The sequence below is a fragment of the Palaemon carinicauda genome, chromosome 8, assembly GCF_036898095.1.
Source record: "Palaemon carinicauda isolate YSFRI2023 chromosome 8, ASM3689809v2, whole genome shotgun sequence".
NCBI lineage: Eukaryota > Metazoa > Arthropoda > Malacostraca > Decapoda > Palaemonidae > Palaemon > Palaemon carinicauda.
In genome coordinates this window covers 131225199-131241167 of record NC_090732.1, presented here as the reverse complement: position 1 = coordinate 131241167, position 15969 = coordinate 131225199, and positions in this window count along the sequence as shown.

Sequence of the window (15969 nt, the reverse complement as noted above, 5' to 3'; positions counted from 1 at the left end):
GATTAACTTTCTTTTTTTTTATAAACTTATTAAAATTAATTTTTATATTTGTTTATATTCGACCTTTCCTAATAGTAGGCGGTCTTTTCTTGGTACCGAAGTTAATTAACATTGAGCCCGTCATTTCGGTTTTTCCTGTTAACATATTATGCTATTTTAATGTTTTTGAAAGAATTTCTTTGATAGTCTCGTACTGTTTTCAAAGTTGAACTAACGTTTTGTTTTGTCTCTGCAGTTGTTGACGTTCAGAACGTTCAACTTGCGCTCTATCGTTACGATAGAGAGAGAATTTTCACGGTGTCACGTTGCAGTAAGAGTAACCGTTTCTAGCGTTTTGTTCATTCTTTCTTAGCTTAATGGTTTTAATTCTAATAAAGGAACTTTTTATTTGGGAAATATTTCAGTTTTTTTCCTTTAACAATAATATGTTTTAACGATATATATGATTGGGCTCTTCTCTCAGGTTCTAAGTCAAGAGAGAGACGGAGGGAGAGAGAGCTGGATAAACGTTTCGTTCAAGCGAGTAACGTTATCGTTTTTGCTCTTCTCCCTAGTCTCTTTAGGGGAAGAAGGTAAACGTTTCTAGAGTTTTATTCTTGTTCTCAAGCTTTATGCGGTGAGAGATTTTAAACGTAGTTTATTTGATCTAGTGTTTAGTCTCTTTCCAGCCACTGAATTATTTATCTTTCATTAGATTTTTCTGTTACATTGTAATTCTGTTTTCGCAATTACTAACTTTTAAGGAAGGATAGAATTGCGTGTTTCAGGTACAAACCACTTAAAGTTTCGAGTTCAGTGAAATAAGTGCAAACAGAAAATCAAAAGTGATAAGTGATTAGCGCAAAGTGTGTCAGTGTTGTGCGTGAGGGTACTTCTGTGCGTGCCAGTCGTCCTCCCAGTCCGGGACCTCTTGCAAGCTCCCAAGCCCAGGGGAGAAGCAATGTCGAAGGGCAAAAGGGTTCGGCAGGCCTTGATCGGCGCACAGAAGTATCCTCGGTGGTTGCGGGCGGCGTGTCTTACAGAGACCGTCACTCCCACCCGCAGACGATTGAGCCCTTATTTTGCTCGTCTGCAGAAGAAATTTCGGGGAGAAAACGCTGGACTCAGGTCTCAAGACCTCTTAAACGTAAAGTCCAGACCTCTAGAGTTCAACAACCCGGATGCAGTCATTGGGTTAGCTCTGACTCTCCGCAGTCATCAGGTGACTGCACACCTCCTAAGAGAGGTAAGGCGATGCCTCAACAGACCTCATCTTCTGTTAAGGCTTTGCCTCAACAGACCTTATTGTCTGTTGATCCCAAGATGACTTTGCTGCAGTCCATGCAGTCGCAGCTTGCGGTCTTAATGCGTGAGTTTCAGGCTGAGAAGGTTACACCTCCTCCTGCGAGCGCTCCGCCTCACCGCAGTCCAGTCTGCCAGGCGTACGAAGTTGAGGTTCCTCAAGCTACCTTACCGCGTTCGGAGTTGCCAGTTACCAGCGTTGTGCAGCAACCTCAACCTTCCTTAAGGCAACCTCAACAATGGGAGCAGGAGTCTTATGCCTTGAGGCAAGATTTTCTTGCAGTTAGACCATCTTCGAGGCAACAACCTTTTGAGGTACGACAACCTCTACCATCCTTGAGGCAGCCACCTCAGCTCTCGCAGCTGCTACCTCAACTTTCCTCAAGGCGAGAGCCTCAACTCTTGAGGCTAGCTCCTCAGGAACCTCAACTCGTGAGACAGGAACTGCGTTCTGCGCAGCCGCTACCTCAACTCTCGCAGCTCACACCTCAAGAACCTCAACTCGTGAGTCAAGAGCCTCTCTCTGCGCAGCCACCTCAACCCTTGAGGCAAGCGCAACTCTTGAGGCAGGAACCTCATGCTATGAGTCAGCCACCTCAACGCATGCATCTGCCACTTTCTCCTCAACTTGAGCCTTTTCCCATTCAACTTTGAAATAACAAATGACAATAATAACACCTCATTACTTTCATAACTTGCATTTGTAATCATATACATGTATGCCTACACAAACATTATGATAATGGAGGTTATTCGTATTACTTAAATAAAAAAATATATATGTATTCCTTGCAATATATTTTTAACAAAATCGCAAAATATGGCAAAAATTAATCATGAGTTATGAATGTAATGTAAATATTATGTTGATATTAAAACCCCATGCAAGCATGCATGAAGTAATGCAGTGTTGCCAACAGGGCGAGTTTCCCTTTCCTGAGGTGAAGTAGATTATAGTACGTATATTTAGTGCAGCTTAATTCTACGATTATCATGCCGGCTATCAAATTCATCAACAAAACAGTCTAAATCAATTCCCTCGGCACGTGCACTTTCAATGGACAGTAATGCGATATTACTCAATCTAGCACTGGTCATGGAATTTCTGAGAAATGTTACACGCCATGCAACATGCTCTGCTTACCTTACAGCATGCTCTACATACAGCATGCTCTGCATACAGCATGCTCTGCATACCTTACCGCATGCTTCTCAGTCACACATCTTTGGTTGTTGCCAACTCACTAGACTGTCAAGCAGTTTCATAACGTTGCCTTCTAGTCTGCTGCTTTTGCACCAGTGAAACCCTCACTGAGAGAACTTAGCTTTTCTCGGATATGGTCCCTGTAGATGAGAAAGTGCTTTTCTCCCTCCTTCTGATATTCCCTTGAGGACTCTGTCATTTGGAGAGGAGCCTTTAGCTGCGTAGCCTCCTATGGACTTTTATTTAAGCATAACATGCTTCCAGGGAAGGTAATGGTTCCACTTCAGTCGCTAACCCCGTCTGTTACCACACCTGCTCCCATAGACCTTGAGCTGTGTTGCAAGACATGCAGTCCAAGCTTAGTCCTTGTTAGAGGATTTTTTGTTTACGGAGTCAGTGTGTCACTGGGAAGACGTTCAACAACCAGCAGAAGTGACTTGTTGTGACGCAGTGCGGCAACCTCAGCAACCCGATAAGGAGTTGTCTGTACGACCCAGACAGTCTAGACAGCTTCGGGTTGTCAATGTACTTCCTCGCTTCCCCATGGTTGACAGTTCACAGACTGTGCAGCAGTACCATGATCTTGTGTCCGGCTCCGTCAGACGACTGGCTTTTAAGAGCTCCCACAAGTCGTCGCTGTCTGGAGATTCTCAGATGGACTATGGATCTGACCAAGGAACTGGGCCTCCTGGTCAATTTTGAGGAGTCTCAGCTCGTCCCATCCCAGACCATTGTCTACCTGGGTATGGATCTTCAGAGTCGAGCTTTTCGGGCTTTTCCGTCAGCCCCAAGGATCTTCCAAGCCCTAGAATGCATCCAGAGCATGCTGAGAAGGAACCGATGCTCAGTCAGGTAGTGGATGAGTCTAACAGGGACACTTTCATCGCTGGCCCTGTTCATCGTGTTAGGGAGACTCCACCTCCCACCCCTTCAGTATCATCTAGCTGCTCACTGGATAAAGGACATGACGCTAGAGACGGTCTCAGTTCCTGTTTCCGAAGAGAGGAGGTCTTCTCTCGCGTGGTGTAAGAACAGCTTTCTTCTCAAGGAAGTCTACCTTTGTCTGTTCAGAAACCCGACCGCCGTCTCCTCTCGGACGCATCAGACACGGGCTGGGGTGCGACTTTGGACGGACAGGAATGCTCGGGAACATGGAATCAGGAGCAAAGGACACTTCACATCAATTGCAAGGAGTTGTTGGCGGTTCTTCTGGCCTTGATAAACTTCAAGTCCCTCCAGCTTAACAAGGTGGTGGAGGTGGACTCTGACAACACCACAGCCCTGGCTTACATCTTCAAGCAGGGAGGGACTCTTTCGTGGAAGTTGTTCTAGATCGCAAGGGACCTCCTCATCTGGTCAAAAGACCGAAAGCTCACGCTGGTAACGAGGTTCATTCAGGGCGGTATGAATGTCATGGCAGATCGCCTCAGCCGGAAGGGTCAGGTTACCCCACAGAGTGGACCCTTCACAAGAATGTTTGCAGCAGACTTTGGGCCCTGTGGGGTCAGCCAACCATAGATCTGTTCGCTACCTCGATAACCTAGAGACTCCTGTTGTATTGTTCTCCGATTCCAGACCCAGCAGCAGTTCACGTGGATGCTTTTCTGCTGGATTGGTCCCATCTCGACCTGTATGCATTCCCGCCGTTCAAGATTGTCAACAGGGTACTTCAGAAGTTCTCCTCTCGCAAAGGGACACGGCTGACGTTGGTTGGCTCCGCTCTGGCCCGCGAGAGAATGGTTCATAGAGGTACTGCAATGGCTGGTCGACATTCCCAGGACTCTTCCTCTAGGAGTGAACCTTCTACGTCAACCTCACGTAAAGAAGGTACACCCAAACCTCCACGCTCTTCGTCTGACTGCCTTCAGACTTTCGAAAGACTCTCAAGAGCTAGGGGCTTTTCGAAGGAGGCAGCCAGAGCGATTGCCAGAGCAAGGAGAACATCCACTCTCAGAATCTATCAGTCTCAAGGGGAAGTCTTCCGTAGCTGGTACAAGACCAATGCAGTTTCCTCAACCAGTACCACTGTAACCCAGATTTCTGACTTCCTGTTACATCTAAGGAAAGTAAGATCCCTTTCAGCTCCTACGATCAAGGGTTACAGAAGTATGTTGGCAGCGGTTTTCCGCCACAGAGGCTTGGATCTTTCCACCAACAAAGATCTACAGGACCTCCCTAGGTCTTTTGAGACCTCTAAGGAACGTCGGTTGTCCACTCCAGGCTGGAATCTAGACGTGGTCCTAAGGTTCCTTATGTCATCAAGATTTGAACCTCTCCAATCAGCCTCTTTTTAGGACCTCACATTAAAAACTCTTTTCCTCGTGTGCTTGACAACAGCTAAAAGAGTAAGTGAGATCCACGCCTTCAGCAGGATCATTGTTTTCACATCTGAAACGGCTACATGTTCCTTGCAGCTCGGTTTTTGCTAAACGAGCTTCCTTCACGTCCTTGGCCTAAGTTGTTCGAGATCCCAAGCCTGTCCAACTTGGTGGGGAATGAACTGGAGAGAGTACTTTGCCCAGTTAGAGCTCTTAGGTACTATCTAAAAAGGTCTTAACCTTTACAAGGACAATCAGAAGCCTTATGGTGTGCTATCAAGAAACCTTCTTTTCCAAGGTCTAAGAACTCAGTTTCTTACTATTCAGGCTTCTGATTAGGGAAGCACATTCTCATCTGAAGGAAGAAGACCTTGCTTTGCTGAAGGTAAGGACACATGAAGTGGGAGCTGTGGCTACTTCAGTGGCCTTCAAACAGAACCGTTCTCTGCAGAGTGTTATGGATGCAACCTATTGGAGAAGCAAGTCAGTGTTCGCATCATTCTATCTCAAAGATGTCCAGTCTCTTTACGAGTACTGCTACACCCTGGGACCATTCGTAGCAACGAATGCAGTAGTAGGCGGGGGCTCAGCCACTACATTCCCATAATCCCATAACCTTTTAACCTTTCTCTTTTTATGGGTTGTACGGTCGGCTAAGAAGCCTTCCACATCCTTGTTGATTTGGCGGGTGGTCAATTCTTTCTTGAGAAGCGCCGAGGTTAAAGGTTGTGATGAGGTCCTTTAGTATGGGTTGCAGCCCTTGATACTTCAGCACCTTAGAGTTGTTCAGCCTCCTAAGAGGAACGCTGCGCTCAGTAAGGAAGACGAACTTATTTAAGGCAGAGTAATGGCTCTAGTCGACTTCCTTACCAGGTACTTATAATTTCATTGTTATTTTGAATAACTGATAATATGAAATACGGGATACTTAGCTTCTTGATATACATGTACACTGGTTTTCACCCACCTCCCTGGGTGTGAATCAGCTACATGATTATCGGGTAAGATTAATATTGAAAAATGTTATTTTCATTAGTAAAATAAATTTTTGAATATACTTACCCGATAATCATGATTTAATTGACCCACCCTTCCTCCCCATAGAACCAGTGGACCGAGGAAAAATTGAGGTGGTGTCAACAAGAAGTACTGCAGTACCTGGCCACAGGTGGCGCTTGTGAGTACACCCCCCTCTTGTATAGCGATCGCTGGCGTATCCCTTCCGTAGAATTCTGTCGGGCAACGGAGTTGACAGCTACATGATTATCGGGTAAGTATATTCAAAAATTTATTTTACTAATGAAAATAACATTTTATCAAGTAATTTAGATATAGTAATATCTATGATTAAAACTATGAAAACATTTAGTAAGGTACAGTACAGTAAAATAATTATTCTTATCTTCTGTCAAAACAAAGTATGAATTACAAATGCTGTTGAAAACAAAATAATGAATCACTTCATTTCAGAATTGCAGATGTCGCTTATTCTGAAACCTAAATTGTGATGCATACAAATTGTTCTCATCTATGCAAAATTCCCAATACGCTAGAACTTGGAACAATAAAATTAGTCCTAATGTGCAAAGTTCTTTCCAAATACTGTATCGAAATTAGTGAAAAGTAAACATCTTTTCATTATATATTTGATTGCAATTGTAATAATAGCGTAGCTGCAAATAGTCCACACTATTATTATTATTATTTTTACTAGTTAAGCTACAACTTTAGTTGGGAAAACAGGATGATGTAACCTAAAGGACTCCAACGGAAAAGTAGCCATGTGAGGAAAGGAAATAAACTACAAGAGAAGTAATAAACAAAGTAAAATATTCTAAGGACAGTAAACATAAAAATAAAAGTCTAATACCCTTACCAAGAGGAAAGTGTCCACTAAACAATTACAGTGCAGTAGTCAATCCCATGAGTGAACAAGAGTTTGGTAATCAGTGTTGTCAGGTGTATAAGGACAGAGGTGAATGTGTAAAGAAAAGGACCAACTATTCGGTGTATGTGAGCAGAGAAAAAATGGGAGGTAATGAGAGACGGTTCTAATATAATACTGTCTGGTCAGTCAAGAGATCCAATAACTCTACTATGAGTTGTGGGGTGTCTTGACTTACAACAAATTAGCTGATGAAAACTATTTCCAATGGATTTATTATTAAAATGATTCTATCAAAATTATAAAATTGGTTATGAAAATGAATAAAATTATTACTCTCAAAATTATAAAAAAAAATGCCATCAAAATTACATTCAGAAAAAAAAAAATTGAAAAAATATACTATGGATAGTGGTTGGCCAAGGCACCAGGCAACCATTAAGATACTACCACTAGAGAGTTATTGAGTCATTTTGACTCGCCAGATATTACTACAATGGATCCTTCTCTGGTTGAAGCTCATTTTTCTTTACCTACACATACATCTAATAGTTTGGCCTATTCCCCTCTTTCCTCATACACCTGACAACACTAAGATAATTAAAAAAAAAAAAATCTTCAACACTCAAGGGGTTATTAACTAAGGCACTTTCATTGTTTACTAGTTACTTTAAAGTTAGAATTAGCTCTTCTGGGAGAAGGGGACTCCAAAATCAAACCAGTGTTTTATCTAGTCTTGGGTAGTGCCATGGCCTCTGTACTATGGTCTTCCACCGTCTTGGGGTAGAGTTCTCTTACTGGAGGGTGCACTCAGGCACACTATTCTACAGGTTTATTTCATTTACTCACGGGGCTATTTTCCTGCTTGGAGCCCCTGGACTTATAGCATCCTGCTTTCCCAACAAGGATTGTAGCTTAGCTAGTAATAATCAGGCTGAAATCTATTGTCAACGTGTCCAACAAAATTCACTGGAAAACTTTATAGTCATATAAAAATATTTTAGGAATTTAAGCCCTTGGCAGCAGTAGAGTACTGCACACTACTGAAAATATTGCTTTTCTGCAAAACATGCAATTTTAAAAATCATATATGTATCTATCATTATTCAGCAGTAGTGACACCTTTTTTTTTTGTTTAAAGTGTTTTTTTCCTCAAGCACAAATTTAAAAAAAAAAAAAAAGCAAACTGATCAGGCTCTCTCTCTCTCTCTCTCTCTCTCTCTCTCTCTCTCTCTCTCTCTCTCTCTCTCTCTCTCTCTCTCTCTCTCTCTCTCTCTCTTTCTCTCGGGTCATTAAATTATCCACATTCTAAACCAATGGTTCATGCTTTAGCAATTATTTTTGTGCCGTCTATAGGCTATACACACATGAACAAGCCAGTTTCTGTGAGCGTAGGCCTATCCTTGAGCTATGTGTTTCATAAAAGTGGAGAAAGAATGTATGCATTACCATATTAAAATATGTTATATATGCAACTGACCTGCATTATCTAATGTATCAAACATGCTGACCAGACACTAATAAAGTAGTTTTAGAATGCCTACCTCTCTCAAACAGGCACGGACTCTTGCAGCTCTGAAACATTACACCTTGTTAAGTTATCAAAATATGAGAATAAAATATCCGTTTATCAAACCGATTAAATAAACCTTCTCAATAATAAGTGTCAGTATCTAAGCAGAAATCTTTAAATGCCAAATGAAATAAAGGGATTTTGACGAAGGAAAAATCTATTTCTGGGGAGAGACCTGTGGCGCCTGGTGAAAAGAGTCCTTCTAATATACCTTTTCTGATAAAACCTTCCAATTATACCAGAGAAAGATAAAAGCATGGAATGCTGAGGTTACAACCCTCGCGCGAGCACCTTTTGGGTGTCGTGTATAAAGCAAAGGCGCGTGAAATCCACTATTCACAGGTTGTCTTCCATTTAGTTAATTCCTTCGTCAAAGGGATGGGCTGATACAAAGGCCCTAGCCAACCCACCAGCGCCACACCACCCACGCCCCGACGCGAGCGCCATCTGAACAACATCCTTCTGTATTGGCCATGATGGCTTGGAAAGGAAAGGGTGGGATCGTGTAAAATAAAGGGGAAGGGTTTCACCGGGCGCCACAGGTCTCTCCCCAGAAATAGATTTTTCCTTCGTCAAAATCCCTTTTCTGGGTCGACCTGTGGCGGCCGGTGAAAATGTACCAGAGAATGCCTTCCAAGCCCAACAATAACTACTAATTTAATGAGGGGAGAGAAACAACACCATGTAAAGAAAATCATATATAATTAAGGTAAGTAAGCATAAAACATAAACTAGCCACAGGGCATAGTGAGAGTAAGGTTAAACAAACATGATAACAGGGAAGCCTCCGAGTATCAGAGTAAACATGCAACAAAACTGACATGGCTAAGAATATCCCAACCCTATAATTACGGTAAACAATAATAGTTACAATCATATTAACCTAATATGTAATAAACTTAGGGCTAACGAACCACCAAGGAAGCGGCGTCGTGGTGCGAGTGGCGGGTAGGAGGGAGAAGAAAAGAGATGGATGAAAGGAAGAACAAAAGATCACTGGGGAGAGATAAGGCTCCCCGCTGCAACCGTTGGGTATTTAAGAGCCTGTAAGTTCTTTAGATAGTGGCGTTTGAAGACCATAGGAGATTTCCAACCCGTGTACTTTTTAAGGTCATCAAAGTCCATATTCTGGAAATAATTGATGGAGGTAGCTACTGACTGGATATCATGAGCATGGGGAAATGATCCCGGATTGGCTTGTTTAATGAAGTATAGGATCTGTTGCCTAATACCACGTATGGAAATGGTGCCTCCTTGTTCTCTGATAAACAAGGGGCCAGACGATCGGGTAGCAGTCCTGGCTAAAAAGGCCCTGAGAGTGGTGACCGGACATAGAGAAGTATCTTGGAGAAGAGGAATAATTTTCCAAGGGGACCACCTATTTTGGGGGTCTTCGTTTTTAGCTAGGAACGCCCTGTCTGGAGAAAGAAGTACTTCACCTGAAGGGAGGAAATCCATGTTTTCTGAGTTTCGTGAGAGAGCTGCTAGTTCCGAGATTCTAGAACCCGAGGCCAAAGCTGTTAGAAATAAAGTCTTCCTGAGAAGAGTGATATAGGAGCAGGATTCGTTGTCCGTGTCGGAGGCCAGTTTGAGGACATCATTTAGAGACCAAGAGACCTTTTGTGGACGAACCGAAGGTCGAAGCCTAGCACATGCTTTTGGAATAGACGAGAAATAAGACTCCGCCAGGTTAATGTTAAACCCAACCAGGAAGACTTTCCTCAGAGCTGACTTTATGGTGGTTATAGTGCTAGCTGCTTGGCCTTTGTCAAATATGGACCTAAAGAAGGAGATGGCTAAATTAGGAGTCATAACCGAATGGTCTGAATTCTTTAAGAAAACTGCTAGTTTCTTAACTGCCGAATCATATTGGCGAATCGTAGAGTCCCTTTTGTCTGATTCTATAAAGAGGACATTATCTGGGTCGATGTTTGCATCCCTACGAGCCGCAAACTTCATGAAATCCACAAAGTTAGGGTTTTGGCTATCCTTGAGGAATCTGACACAGTCCGAGTTTGGACCACTTGGGTCAGTTTGGGGAATGGGATCCGGAAGGGTTGGAGTTTTAACTCGAGGAGGAGAGGAAACCAACTGCTCTTTGGCCAGTGAGGTGCCACTAAAGCCACTGCCCCGTTGAAGGAGCGGAGTTTGTGCAAGACTTTCAGTAGAAGATTCACTGGAGGGAATAAGTAGATCTTCTGCCAATGGTTCCAATCCAAGGTTAATGCGTCCATGGCATAAGCCTGAGGGTCCAGGTTCGGTGTCACATAACATGGGAGTTTGTGATTGAGTCGGGTCGCGAATAGATCTACCTAGAGACCTGGAACCAGCCTGAGTATCCACCGGAAGGAGTGCATGTCCAGGGACCACTCCGATTCCAGTGGGCTGGTCCTGGATAATGAGTCTGCTATCACATTCTGGACTCCTGCTAGGTGAGTTGCTGACAGACCAGTCTTTGTCGGCTGCCAAAGCGAAGATAGTGACCAGGATCTGATTCAGGTTGGGTGATTTGGATCCCCCTCTGTTGAGGCAGTGGACTACGGCCGTGCTGTCTGAGACTACTCTGATGTGGGTCGACCTCAGAGGAGAGATTCTCTTCAGGGTCAAGAACACCGCCATGGCTTCGAGAACATTGATATGGAACTGCCTCATGGCGGGTGACCAAGAGCCCTGAAACATCTGATGTTGGGAGTAACACCCCCATCCACTCAGAGACGCGTCGGTATGAATTGTCACTTGTGGAGAGGGGAACTGTAGAGGAACCGATTTGGAGAGGTTCCTCCGTTCGGACCATGGTTGTAGTCTCATTTTCAAGACAGAGGGGATCTTCGAGGTCTTGTCTCTTAAAGGTATTGTCGCTCTCTTTCTCCAAACTCGATTGATGTCTTTGAGTTTGGGTTTTAATAGGAGATCGGTCAGTGAGGCAAATTGGAGAAGGCCGAGGATTTGTTCTAAAGCTCTTCTGGACACCTGTCTGTGTTTGAGAAAGTTCCTGACCTTGGAAGCTATCTCCCTTACCTTCTTGGGAGGAAGGGAGAGTCTGTGCTTTGAAAGGTCCCAACGGATGCCTAACCATTCGAAGTGGCTTGATGGTTGTAGGCGGGACTTCCGGAGGTTGACTTGGAAGCCCAGTTTGGCGAGAAAATGGAGTACCTTCAACGTAGCTCTGTTGCATTCCTGGTGCGACTGGGCCCAAATGAGCCAATCGTCCAGATAGGCGATGATCTGTATCCCTTGGTGTCTGAGCTGCTCGAGCACCGTCTCCCCCAGTTTCGTGAATATCCTGGGGGCAATGCTGAGACCGAAGGGCATGACTTTGAATGCAAAGGCTCTCTTGCCGAGACGGAAGCCTAGGTAAGGAGAGAAGTTTCGAGCTACTGGGACATGATAATAGGCGTCGGTAAGATCGATAGAGGTGGTGACGGCCCCACGGGGAAGTAAGGTCCGTACCCGAGAGATAGTCAGCATACGGAACTTGTCGCAAAGGATGTAAGAGTTGAGCTTCGACAAGTCCAGAACTACCCTCAAAGCCGACGAGTCTTTCTTCGGGACTGTAAACAGGCGGCCTTGGAATTTCAGGGATCGAACCCGTTTGATTGCTTTCTTCTTGAGTAACTCCGCGGTGTACTCTTCCAGGATGGGAGTGGGTCTCTGGAAGAAGGTCACTGGTGGAGGAGGGGATCCCTGTGACCATTTCCAACCCAAGCCCCCGGATATTATGCTGTGAGCCCATGGACTGAAGGTCCAATGGTCTCGGAAGTGATAAAGTCTCCCTCCTACCGGCATCACATCATTGGGAGGGAGTGAACTTAGGGCCCCTCCCTCCACAGGCACCCCTTGCTCTAGGTCCGCCGCGTTGGCGGAACTGTCCTCTACCTCTGAAACTCCCTCTCTGGTATCCCCGAAAGGAACCGGAGGATTCGTAGGCAGGGTTGTATGCAGGAGAGGACATCCAAGAGGGGTTGGGCTGTGTACCAGGGGGAGCAGCGAGGTAGACTACCTGCTGAGGGGGTGCCTGTTGTTGAAAAGTCGAGGCAGCGGAAGACTGTGGGGACGATGTACCCCGGGCAGTCTTGTAAGGACTAAACCTCTGCTTCTTCTTGAAGAACGTGTGTCTCTGGGGTTCGAACCTCTTTTTGGCTGAGAGACCCCACCTTACCTGCAAATTTTGGTTTGCCCTCGCCGCATCCTGAAGAACCTTATCCACCTCGGTCTGAGGGAAGAGGGTCTTACCCCAGCAGGAGGAGGCTATCAGCCTGTTCGGTTCATGTCTGATGGAGGCCTCAGACAGAACGAACTTCCTGCAACTAACTCGAGCTGACCAGAAGTCATGGAGGTCTATTTGGTAGGACAGCAGCTGGTTCTTTGTGGCGACTCTGAACAGCGTTTCCTCTGGGTAAAGAGATGCTAGGGACTCCATGGAGGTGATGGATTGGAGGGACCTAGCTAGTCTAGTACGGGTCTCAAACTCAGTTTTGAGAAGACTCTCTATTAATCTGGGAAGCTTCTCAGAGAAAAGAGTAGAGGCACAGTCCGGGTCTAGCTTCCCCACTGTGAAGGTAGAAGCCGCGGCATCCCAGGTTGCAGAGGTACCCGGAATAAGCAAAGAGGTGGGGTCCGTCTCTTTGAGAGCCGGCATGGAAGAGCCTTCCTTGATGGCCTGTATAGTCAGCTCTGTGACTTTGTCTATGAGCGGCAAAGAGATGGAGGCCGCTGTCGTAAAAATAGTGTAGGCACCTTTGTGTGGGGTGAGCTTGGAGTTAATACACCCCCACTCTGATAGTGTTCTGGCCCAGATAGCCTGGGCCTGCTCTTTTGGAAATATCACCGTTTACTTCGGTACCTTGTCCATACGGACCCATGCATGTTCCTTTAACCGTACGAAATCATTGAACGGGAATTCTAGGCCCGGGGGGTAGAACTCCAGGTCCTCTAGAGGGCGGGTGCCTATGCCCTCCAGAGTTAGGGAACCATCTAAGAATGGGGCATGCAAGGCAAACTGCCAAGGATTGTTTTTATCGAAGGGCGGTAGTTTCGATGCGTCTGGGGCAGAAGGGGGAGGAAGCTGAGTTCCGGCGCGGATCAGAGTAGCCATCATATCCTTAATCTCTGTCATCGCCCCAGAGTGATGTTGAATTTGTTCTCTGACCAGTTCGATGGGGACGAGATCGCCCCAGGGTACCTGAAAGCCACCCGTTAGTTTTGTCTTGGATTTGGTAGACTTAAGACTTCTTAGGAGTCGTGGTTTTACGAGGAGCAATATGAATATCAGGAGTTGTCGAGGGTCCGGGGACCGGTGACGTTGACACTGGCAAAGCTGAAGTCTTATAAGTTCGAAGTGGCTTCACCTTGGGTCGTACGGAGGCAGAGGGATCCCGAGGAGAAGCCTTAGAGTTATCAAAACCTAGAAAGGAAGAGGTAGAAGAGGGAGTAGGAGAGAAAAGGGTTTCCACCAACTCGGCACCAATTACCTGCTCGTCCCTGGGTTCTACGTCTATATCCAGATCTGCCACGTCCAGCGGTACGGGGGGTTCGTCCTCCGCGGAAATGGTGGCCCTGACTTCTTCAATTAAGGGGGCAGCAAGGTCAGGGGAGACTGCAGCAGTAGTCGAGCCTGGGAAGAGCCGGGAGGCCATGTCTCCATCGAGGAGATAGGGTGCGCCAGACGGGGCATTCCTGCCGAAGCCCGACACCCACGGACGAAGAGTAGCCCTTGCTGAACGAAGAGAGACATCATCGTCCTGTAAGATTTGCAGTGATTAGTGATGCAGGAGGGGGTTTGCTCTCCAAAATATACTGTGTATATCATATTCATGGCTAAATTAGTGTCTGCCAACGAGAAATAAGGAACAAAAGGAAAACCCACTTACATCATCGTTCAGTAGAATTGACGACAGCTCGTAACAGAGCGAGCACAAATCCAGGAACCAGACCATGTATCTTGTTCGTAGGCTGGACTTGCTAGCAAAAAGTACCATGAGCATAATAACGAAAAAATAATAGCGGTTCCAAAGGCATAAGGCCAGGGACTTAACCAAGAACCTAAGTGACAGAGTACTAAACGGGCAGACAAAGATGAATTCCCAAGACAAGTGAACAAACAATGGCCGCCGTGAAGGGCCAGACGGGAATGATAAAACAGACTATACTGGATATAAAACAAAAGCCCGGTACTATAAAAAGCTGTCAAAACAAACTATGGTACTTAACATTGGAATGTGTGAAGATGGAGCTTCGGACATGACGAAATAAATCCAGGAGAGTGAAAAAATCCGAGAGCACCACAAAAAAATTTTCACAATGTCGAAGTCCAAAAAGAAGGGTTTTATCAGAAAAGGTATATTAGAAGGACTCTTTTCACCGGCCGCCACAGGTCGACCCAGAAAACATATTTAAAAACACTTGCGTAACGGTTAGTAGAATAAAAACAAAAAATACGTAAAATGATATTAAATTATCAAGCACAGTAAGCCCAGTTAATTGTGTAAGCTCATATGCAAAAGATAGAAAATTACTAGCTGTTGGTATTATATAGATCGTTATAAGAATAATTTACATTTATATGTGCTTTTGAGAATAAATAAAAAAAAAATAGGTTTGATGTTGCAAACATACGATAACAGGAATATTCACCATTGTGCATGTGATGAGTCCGAACATAGAAGGTCAAATTTCAGTTTTGCCTTGTTCATCTTGCAGCAGGCAACAACCAAAAGGTAACAGCAGAACAGGCAACAGCAGACAGGTAGCCACATGCAACAGCAGAAGCATCAGTAACAGTCAGTGGCAATAGCAACAGCAGCAAGCAATGGTAGGAGCAATACTAGCACCAGCAAAAAGCAGCTAACCAGCTAATACTACTGCTGTTGCTGCTCCTGATTCTACTGCTTGCTGCTTTTGCTGATGGTATTCATGCTAATTCAACTGCTTGCTGCTGTTGTGCTACTACTACCGGTTGCTACATGCCTCTGCTGATACTGCCGTTAGAGAGTTAGCGATCCCTTTTACAGGCCAGACAGTACTACATTAGATCCATATTTCTGGTAACGGTTCATTTTCCCTTTAATACACATACACCGAGTAGTTATCTGTTCTCATACACCTGACAACACTGAGATTACCAAACAATTCTTCTTCACTCAAGAGGTTAGCTACTGCACTATAATTATTCAGTTGCTACTTTAATTTTGGTAATGGTAGAAGACTCTTTAGCTATGGTAAGCAGCTCTTCTAGGAGGACACTCCAAAATCAAACCAATGTTCTCTAGTCCTGGATAGTGCCATATCCACTGTACTATGGTCTTCAGCTGTCTTGGGGTGGATTTCTCTTGCTTGAGGGTACATTCAGACACACTTTTCTATCTATTTCTCTTCCTCTTGCTTCTTTCACGTTTTTATAGTTTATACATGAAAGATCGGTTTTAATGTTGTTACTGTTCTTAAAATATTTTATATTGTTCATTACTTCTCGTAGTTTATTTACTTATTACCTTTCCTCACTGAGATATTTTCCCTGTTGGAGCCCTTGAGCTTATATCATCCTACTTTTCCGACCAGGCTTGTAGCTTAGCAAGTAATAATAATAAAAATAATAATAATAATAAAAATAGTAATAATAATAATTGTTGGCTGCCGCCTGTTGCTGCTGTTGCATGCTGCTACTGTTACTCCTACTGTCTTTGCTAATGATAATGCTACTGATGCTGCT